This window comes from Ursus maritimus, unplaced genomic scaffold (assembly GCF_017311325.1).
Source record: "Ursus maritimus isolate PB19 unplaced genomic scaffold, ASM1731132v1 scaffold_8, whole genome shotgun sequence".
In the NCBI taxonomy this organism is placed as follows: domain Eukaryota; kingdom Metazoa; phylum Chordata; class Mammalia; order Carnivora; family Ursidae; genus Ursus; species Ursus maritimus.
The window spans coordinates 66,554,849-66,563,706 of NW_024426996.1; positions in this window are offsets into that span (position 1 = coordinate 66,554,849).

Below are 8,858 nucleotides of genomic sequence, written 5' to 3' on the forward strand. Positions count from 1 at the left end.
GTAACACTTCTCTCCCACACTTAAAATACTGTTTTCTCCACCTGCCCTAGAACCTGAGAGCTCAGGACCATGAGCTCCAGCCCCAGGGTGTTCAGGGGAGGGAGCCAAAGCCATCTGCCTGCCCAGCTGTGGAATTTCGTTTCCTATCACAACTTTCTAATTCACATGCCATTGTGTTCAACTACATAATACATATTTTAATAAAGTTTGTGTGCTTTTTAACTTAAGATAATTTTAATAAAACTGATGCTGCAAAAAATGCATGTCCTCTTGTGATTCCACCAAAAGCAGTTTGGGTTGTCATAGTTAAAAGGCCAAGCCCTTCAGATCTGTGCACTGCGTTCCTTTCTAACTTCTGCTGTCATCCCATAGCCTGCACTTTTTGTTCGGGTAATAGCTTAACTATACCGTTGTCCCTGGCGGAGCAGTCCAGGCAGTGTAATCCCTCCCTGTCCTTGTAGTTCCATTCTTGCTTCCTGAAGCACTGCTGTGGGAAGCTTCTCGGACAGGCTGTGAGTTTCTTCATGACAATAACTGTGACTTTTCCCCTCATTTCTCCACTTTCTAGCACAATGTAGCAGGGACTCAGGAAATACTCTGAATAAATGAAACCAACAAATGAATTCTATGTATATCTTAATTCCTCCAATGTTCTGTGAAATTTGCACACAAGTCTAAAATTTTAAAACTCATTATGAATTTACCTATCTTCCTCCGTGACTGAAAATCTCTCTATCCCTTCTCTATACCCAATTAGCACAATGCGTGCCTAACTAGTGTTTTTAAAAAAAAAAGAAATAAAGATCCCATTTTTTAGCTATTTTCACCTTATGAGTTCTCTTTTCCAGATTCTACCTGCCTTATTATGTATCTCCTTGCCCTCTTCCTCCCAACTAGTATCCCCGCTGATAGACTTAGCAACACCTAGCTCATGGCCTTTTAGTCCCTCTGCCTGGAATGTAAGAATAATTTGTATTCAGTATGGCAGAGAAGTGAAGTGCACATGTTCTGAAGTTAGGCCACTTAGGTTGGAAACCCAATTTCATCGTTTATGAGCTACAAGACCTTGTGCAATTCATTTAACCTCTCTAAACCTTAATTTCCTCATCATAATAAGGTTCATGTAAGACTTAAGAGCACAAGTAAATTTCCTAACGCACGGGAAGAACTTAGCAAGTATTCACCAGTGCAATTGTTGAGGTAAAAGCCAGTTAAAATTTATGTAGAGTACACTGTGTTGTAGACATCTCAAGCTATGCCTTGGTGTTAGTATGAGACCCTGAATAGTGACATGGATTTTTCAGATTTTAAAAAATAACCACAATTACTTGTGTGAGCCTCTCCTAACCATAAATAAATCAACCTCTCGTAAATTTTCTATCTTCATTTTAGAAAGTACAGAAACAGGTTCATTGGCACTGTGACTTTGTCTAGATATCATGCAACAAATGGGGGATACTTTCTTGGACAAACTAATTTGAGAAGGCTGTGAGACGTCCAGGCGAATGTGACCAGAAGACAGTTGGCTATGCCCATCCAGCGTAGAGGGGCAAGAGCTCTGGATTTTATAGCCATCAGCGAATAGACAGTAGTTGAGGCAATAGGAGTACTTGAGGTACTCCAGGGAGAGCATGAAGTGTGTGAGAGACGGGAAGCCAATAGTAGACTTGGGTCTCTCAATCCTGTTCTGGTTTCAAGGTTTAATTCTCTATTTGGAGAGAGTACAGAGGGAGCGAATGGTTGACCTATGTGTCTAGCAATATGGCAAATGATTCTGAAAAGTCAGTAAGTACTATGTATCTCCCCTATGACCCTACAGATTTACTCTCCACCCTGCTGTATACTCTGGGAAGCTGATCATGATGGACTGGTATCAACAAGTCTCCCATGCCCACTGGATGACACTGGGCTTTGGCCAATGGGGAAACTTAACAAATTGTAGAATTCAGAGAGAGTGAAATCAGAAGGTTTATTCTTCTGCCTCATCTCTAGGAGTTTCCCTGGAACTGGCTATATGTCTAAATGAAGGTCACAGTTCCTTTCTAAACTGCCAACTTCAGGTCTACAGGTGTAAAACCTCAGGTGCTACTAGCCCTTGATTAATGTGCTGTCTCTGCAGTTACCCTGTACTTAATAAATAGTCCCTTTGTAAATAAATCCTTGCCAGATTATCCTATTTCTAATGTATCACTACATGTTGCATAAAATTATGAATTAGATAAATCCAATCAAAGCTGAAAAATCAGAGTATTGTTCTCATTGTTTTGATTTCCATTTCACTTGTGAAATTATACTTGTTTAGTCACAAACACTTTTAAGAAAATATCAGTGGTATTGTTGGTTTGGCCTTAATTGCTTTAAAGAAAATCTTTTCCTTTTTGTACAAGTTACAGGCCAACTGATCATTCCCAATCATCAGGAAAGGAGATATAAGCTATTTTGTTAATGTTATTTCTAGTACATCCTGTCAGGAGATGTTAGACATTATCATTATATAATCATCAAGAGCCCACATGGAAAAGTTAATTTCAATTTTAATTTTTTTCCATATGGAAAACATTAAGCAGTGATAGTAGCTACTCAGGTGAGAGTAAAGAAGATCAACATGAACGAGGATACGAGGATACAGGGCAGCATTGTCCAATAGAAATATAAAGTGAGTCACGTATGAAATTTAGATTTTCCTAGCAGGCACATTTTTTTAAAAGATTTATTTATTTATTTTAGACAGAGAGAGAGAAAGCACGAGCAGGAGAGACAGAGGAGAGGGAGAGAGACTCTTAAGCAGACTCTGTGCCAAGTGCGGAGCCAGCGGCAGGCCAGTCGCCCGGCTCCATCACAGGACCCTGAGATCACGACCTGAGCCTCAACCAAGAGTAGGACACTTAACCAACTGCTCCCTAGCAGGCACATTTTAAAAAAGTAATAAGCAACAGGTGAAATTAAGTTTAATACTGTATTTTACTTATTATATTTTATATTTTATTGATTTTATATTATATTTTCTATAATAGTTTATATTTATATAAATGAATATCTTGTTATATAAAAATGGCCAACATGTCCAAAATAGTATCAATCTGCAATGATTACAAAAAGTATTAGCATGATATTTTACATTCCTGTACTAAATCTTCAAAGTCAGGTACATATTTGACATTACAGCGCATCTCTATTCCGACTAGCCACAAGTCCTCAGGAGCCACGTGTGGCTAGTGGTGATCGTACTGGAGAGTGGGAAGAGAGAGCTATGGCCTGACATAGTTGTACAAACAGAGCCAAGTAACTAAATGGACTGTATCAAACGGCTACAGATTACATGCTTCGTGTAGAACACGCCACTAGATGTTGGAAGGTCAATGCAAAATGTAAACAGAAAACTAATCGATTATGAATCTCTGTAGAAGCCGAGCAGGTAACAGCTTCCTCTATGATTCATAGTGGAATTTAATTTATTCCAAATTCCTTTTTTGTCTGCGGAGGAAACGTAATCTTCTTCTCCTTGCAGAGGGAGTGCTGAAGTTTGGAAGGGTCAGGCATCAGGTCTTCTGTTGTCCTCTGCCTGTGTCATGATCGGCCGTGAAGCACTTTGACTTCTCTGGTCCTCAGTCATATATCCTCTGTCCGTGTAGACTGTTCATGCATCTCCCTCATTCCGGGTTCTCATTCATAGTTAATTCCTCTCTCCTCCTCAGTGCGCAGGAAATATTTTTTTCTTCTTAGCTGAGGTGACAGCAACTCGTGTGTTAGTTTCCACACTATGGGGATCGTGGGAACCTGTGAGACTGCCTTTGAGTCCTTTGCCTGGACACAACGCCTGGCTCTTTTCTTCTGATCCTGTGCGCTACAAGGTTCGGGAGTATCTAGAGGATGTCAGGGGCATTCGACCTGGGACACTGTCCTGGGGGTAGGCTGAAAAGTGGGAAGGGCAGGGCACACTGTCTCCTTACACTCAGCTCTGGACCGTGACTCTGAATGATGGACTATTCTTCCATCTCTTCCAAATAAAGACTGGTCCTTGGACTTGGCTGTTGAAATTTCAAGGCTAAAAATTTGACTTTTGTTGTCAATACTTTTATGATGATATCTTCCTCTCAAGGCAATAGGCATAAAATACTCCAGCTGTAGACTGCATGGAGAAAATGTCATGAGGTAGCAGGAAATATTATTTTTATAGAAACTATTATATTAGTTTATAACTTATTTTAGGATATTTATAGATTTTTTTTATTCTGAAGTGTCAGCAGAACAGTGCACCATTTAAAGTGTTTCATCACACTTAGTTCAACTAAAGCCTATTAAGTTGAGGTTTAGGGAGTAGATGAGAAAGAAATGGGCTTCTCACATGTCTATCAGAAATTAATTCTTTTTCTGTTAATCTTGGGTTAATGATTCTTCTTTCTTAAAGTCATTTACAATAGGTCTAAAAGAAAAGCAAAGCCCTGACTTTGTCTCTCTGTACATTCCGACAGGTGTCCATGGTGATGGTGGCAAGTTATAATGGAAAAGCTGTTCACATGACTTCATCCGTATAACATCAACAGTTTAGAGTACCTGATGCAGTCTTTTGCCAAGGCAATTATTTTGTTTCTTTAAGTTTTTTTTCTAGATATCTTAATTTCTGATCCATGGTTTGGGGGGGAACTTTATGTCCTTCTACTTATAGTGTAGTCCTCAGATCGTCACCACCACCACCCCCTACCATCATCATCATCATCTGGGAGCTTGTTAGAAATAAAGGTGGTCAGGTCCCACCCTAGGTCTCCTGAATCAGACTCTACATTTTACCAGGATTCCCCAGATAAGGAAATGTACTTACAGATTAAGAAGCACTGATTTAGGTATGTGTGAGGGAGAAGCAGAAACTACCTCTTGACGGTAAAGAGTTGGTCTTGTTAAATTATTATAAAAAACACAATATCAGAATGAGGGAGAATCTAACTCTCCATTGAGGTATAATACATCATAGTTTTATAAAGATTTAGCCAAAGATGTCTTTGAAAGAACATATTGTGAACATGCGGGCTGTTGAGGGCCGAATTTAATCGCCCCCGAATTCATATGTTGAATCAATAAGGGATCCATAGTATGAAGCTATCGATCTGGCAAATGCCTTTTTCTCCATACTTTTCCATCAGGCTCGCCAGAAGCGGTTTGCTTTCATTTGGCAAGGCCAGCAATATACCTTCACTGTCCTACATCGGGACATAATTTAGTCTACAAGGATCTCGATCACAGACCAAGGACCTTTCCCTTCTCTAGGATACTGCATACTGATCTCTTACATTGAAAATTAATATGCTGATTGGACCTAGTGAACAAAAAGTAGCAACTAGTCTGGACTTATTGGTAAGTCATTTGCCTCCACCTCTGAAATTTCTAGAAGTCCAGTGATGGGTGGCATGTCAAGATATTCCTTCCCAGGTGAAGTTAAGTTGTTGCATCTGACCCTTCCTACAACTAAAAAGGAGGCACAATGCCTACTGGGTCTCTTTGGACTTTGGAGGCAATGTATTTGTCATTTAGGTGTGTTACTCTGGCCCATTTATGGAGTGACCTGAACAGCTGCTAGTCTTGAGTGGGCCCCAGAAGAGAGAAGGCTCTGCAACAGGTCTAGGTTGCCATGTAAAAGTATGGCTTACGACTTGGGCCATATGATATAGCAGATCCAATGTTGATTGGGGTGTTGGTAGCAAATAGAGATGCGGTTCAGAACCTCTGACATAAAATAATCATTTTATTGAGGTGGATGGGAAGCAGGTTTTAAAGCTTTTCCCAAATTCTCCCATATCCTTCATTTGCCCTGGTGCACACTTCACCTGATGTGATAGTTCATTTTATGTGTCAAATTGCCTGGGTCACAGTATAGATATGTGGTTAAACAGTGTGCTGGAAGTTTCTGTAAGGGTGTTTTTGAATGAGATTAACATTTATATTGGTGGACTTTGAATAAAGCAAGTTGCTCTCCATAATGTGGGCAGGCCTCATCCAATCATCTGAAGGCCCAAGTAGAATAGATGAATGACCTCCTCCAAGCAAAAGGAAATTCTGCAGTAGACAGCCTTTGGACTTGAATTGCCACATCAGCTCCCTCCTGGGGCTCCATCCTGCCAGACCATCCTGCAGATTTAGACCTGCTAGCCTCCATAATTGCAACAGCCAATTTCTTAAAATAAATATCTCTATATAGAGCAACCTCGACAATGGAGCTACATCCTGATAAACCCGTTGTCAATTGAAAATATCGTAAGTCGAAAATGCATTTAATGCATCTAAGCTTCCAAATATCATAGCTCAGCCTAGCCTATTTTAAATGTGCTCAGAACACTGACATTAGCCTACAGTTGGGCAAAATGATGTAACAAAGCCTTTTATTAAAATAATAAAGTAGTGAATTTCTCATGTAATTTATTGACTACTGTCCTGAAAGTGAAAAAGGGAATGGTTGTATGGGCACAGAATGGTTATAAATGTATTGATTGCTGACCCTCAGTCCCATGGCTGCCCGAGAGCTGCCTCCTGCTGCCCTGCCCAGCATCACAAGAGAGTACTGTACTGCATATCACCAGCCCAGGAAAAGGTCTACATTCAATACTCAAAGTACAGTTTCTAATGAATGCACATTGCTTTTACACCACCGTAAAGTTGAAAATTTGTCAGCCAAACCATCATAAGTCGGGGACCATCTATATATTAGCACGTCTTCTCAGTTCTGTTTCTTTGGAAAATAATACACCAGATTTCTCCATGCTATGGAGCAAACTCCAATTGCCTATCAGAGCAGCCTTGAAAAGCAGTCTCAGAGCTCTATCAAAGTTAGTCTGTGATCCTAGCCTCTAACTCCCACCCCTAGAATCTCTAAAATACTTATTCTGTGTTGAAAGGCACTGGCTGTATTTGGTCTCCAGCTCCCACATTGATTAAAAGAAGGAGATCAATGCTGGAAATAAATTGAACAGGTCTATAGAGCAAAGTGAAAGCAAATGACGAAGTTAGCTTCATCAGTGATGTCTATATATTTTCTGATTACAGCCAAATACAGGTAGGATGAAACATTCTTGATTAGCTGTCTTCACCAGGAAGATTATCAGATAATTGCCAATTTTTGCTTTCACTGTTTACACCACCTAGATCATCTTACCTGACTTAGTATTGTCGAGATATAAATAGTGTAGTAATACGTTTAAATTTAATGCATGCATTGGATATTAGGGTTGTTATTCAAATTTTTTAAAGAATCAAAATACTTTAAAATATTAGATAAAATACGCCCAGCATTTATTTCTCTGTTAGAGGAAAAGGAAGAGCCAAAAACTTTGGTCAAACTTTGTTTTGCCCACTAGATGGCGCTGGCTAACCATCTCTTTTGCTTTGTGGTCTTTGGCCCCAGTTAATGCTTTCTATTGTCAGCTGGCAAATTGAAGAGAGGGGAAAATATGAAGGGTATATACTGAGGATGTTGAACAAGATAGAGGTTTTATTAATGGAGAACTGAACACATTTCGTAATTCAATTGCGAACAAAATTATTTTCTTTATTGTCATATATTTGCACGGTTAAAAGCAGGAAATAGGATCAGCATTGAAACATGTACAAAGAGCATGATCGGGCTAAATGCAATCAGCATTGACTAGGACTGTTTATCTTAACCAAATAATAAGTGGAGGGGAATGACGATAATATAATACATCTGCTGAGCTGCTTTGAAAAATTGTTTTTGACCACATATAATAGACCATTTGCATTTTCATGCTTCCTGCTCCCAAGAATACTAGTAGAGCTTACGAATGTCGAGAGAGATTTTTTTTTTTTTTCTGCTGTAGACTTTTACCTCAGAGTAAAGAAAAATGGTCCATCTAAGAAAAATTTGCTTGGGGGCCCAGAATTTACATTTTAGCACTGCTTGGTTTTTTGAATTATATTTAACACTAACCTGTTCTAACCTGTTTAAACCTGCAGTGTGGTCCATAATGGTCTTTCAGGGGTGCCCTGATTCTAAGGAAGACTACAGTTAGGAAATATGCAAGACATGGATGATATTACGCTATTTTTTTGAGACCTTTCAGAGGCAAAATTCTGAATTTAAAACGCATTGGGATCTGTGATAATATAAGTGGAGAAGAGCTTGGGACACTCCATGATGAAACAATCCAGAGAGCACTATATGCCTTTTTCCCTAAAAGCCTAGACTAAGGAATATTAAAAACTACAAATATTGAGCCAGGTATTCGCAGGCCTTAAAATTGTGTTTAAGCAACAGGGGAAGAGAGGATTAATGTTCAATAGAGTGCTTCTCCAAAGAGAAGAGGCAAGATACACAGGTAAATTTAGCAGCATCTGATGTATTTGTTGGTATTTCTGGAGATGAGCTAGGGAAGACCACTTTTAACAATCAGGGCTCCCATAACAGCCTTGTGGGAATAGCCCCTCAACCCTTTGCTTTCTCCCTGCCCTTTTCAGCGGTGTGGTCAACACTCAGGATATCTAAGGAGCCAAACTTTCAAAGTATGTTGAGAAACTATAATCCCCTGGCTCACAACCCCATCCTATTCTTACTTATGAATAAGAGTCTCCGAGGCTTCTTGCTCTTCGGAGTGATGAACTCATGCCCTTCTTTGGGATAACAATGAAGGAAACAAATGCATACATATTGGATGCTATTCTCCAGATGCCAAGTCTCTCTCCAGGTGGTAATTAGGAAAGAGTTTTACAGAACATTTAGCCATGCTGCCCTGGGAGTCTGAAAGAGTTAATTTCTCTCTTTAGACCATTACAACCAAAAGGTTACTTCTGGGAGGAAATCTGTTTTATTCTCTTCATAAAAGAGATGAAGCTGGAGGATGAAGTAAGGTGGGGGC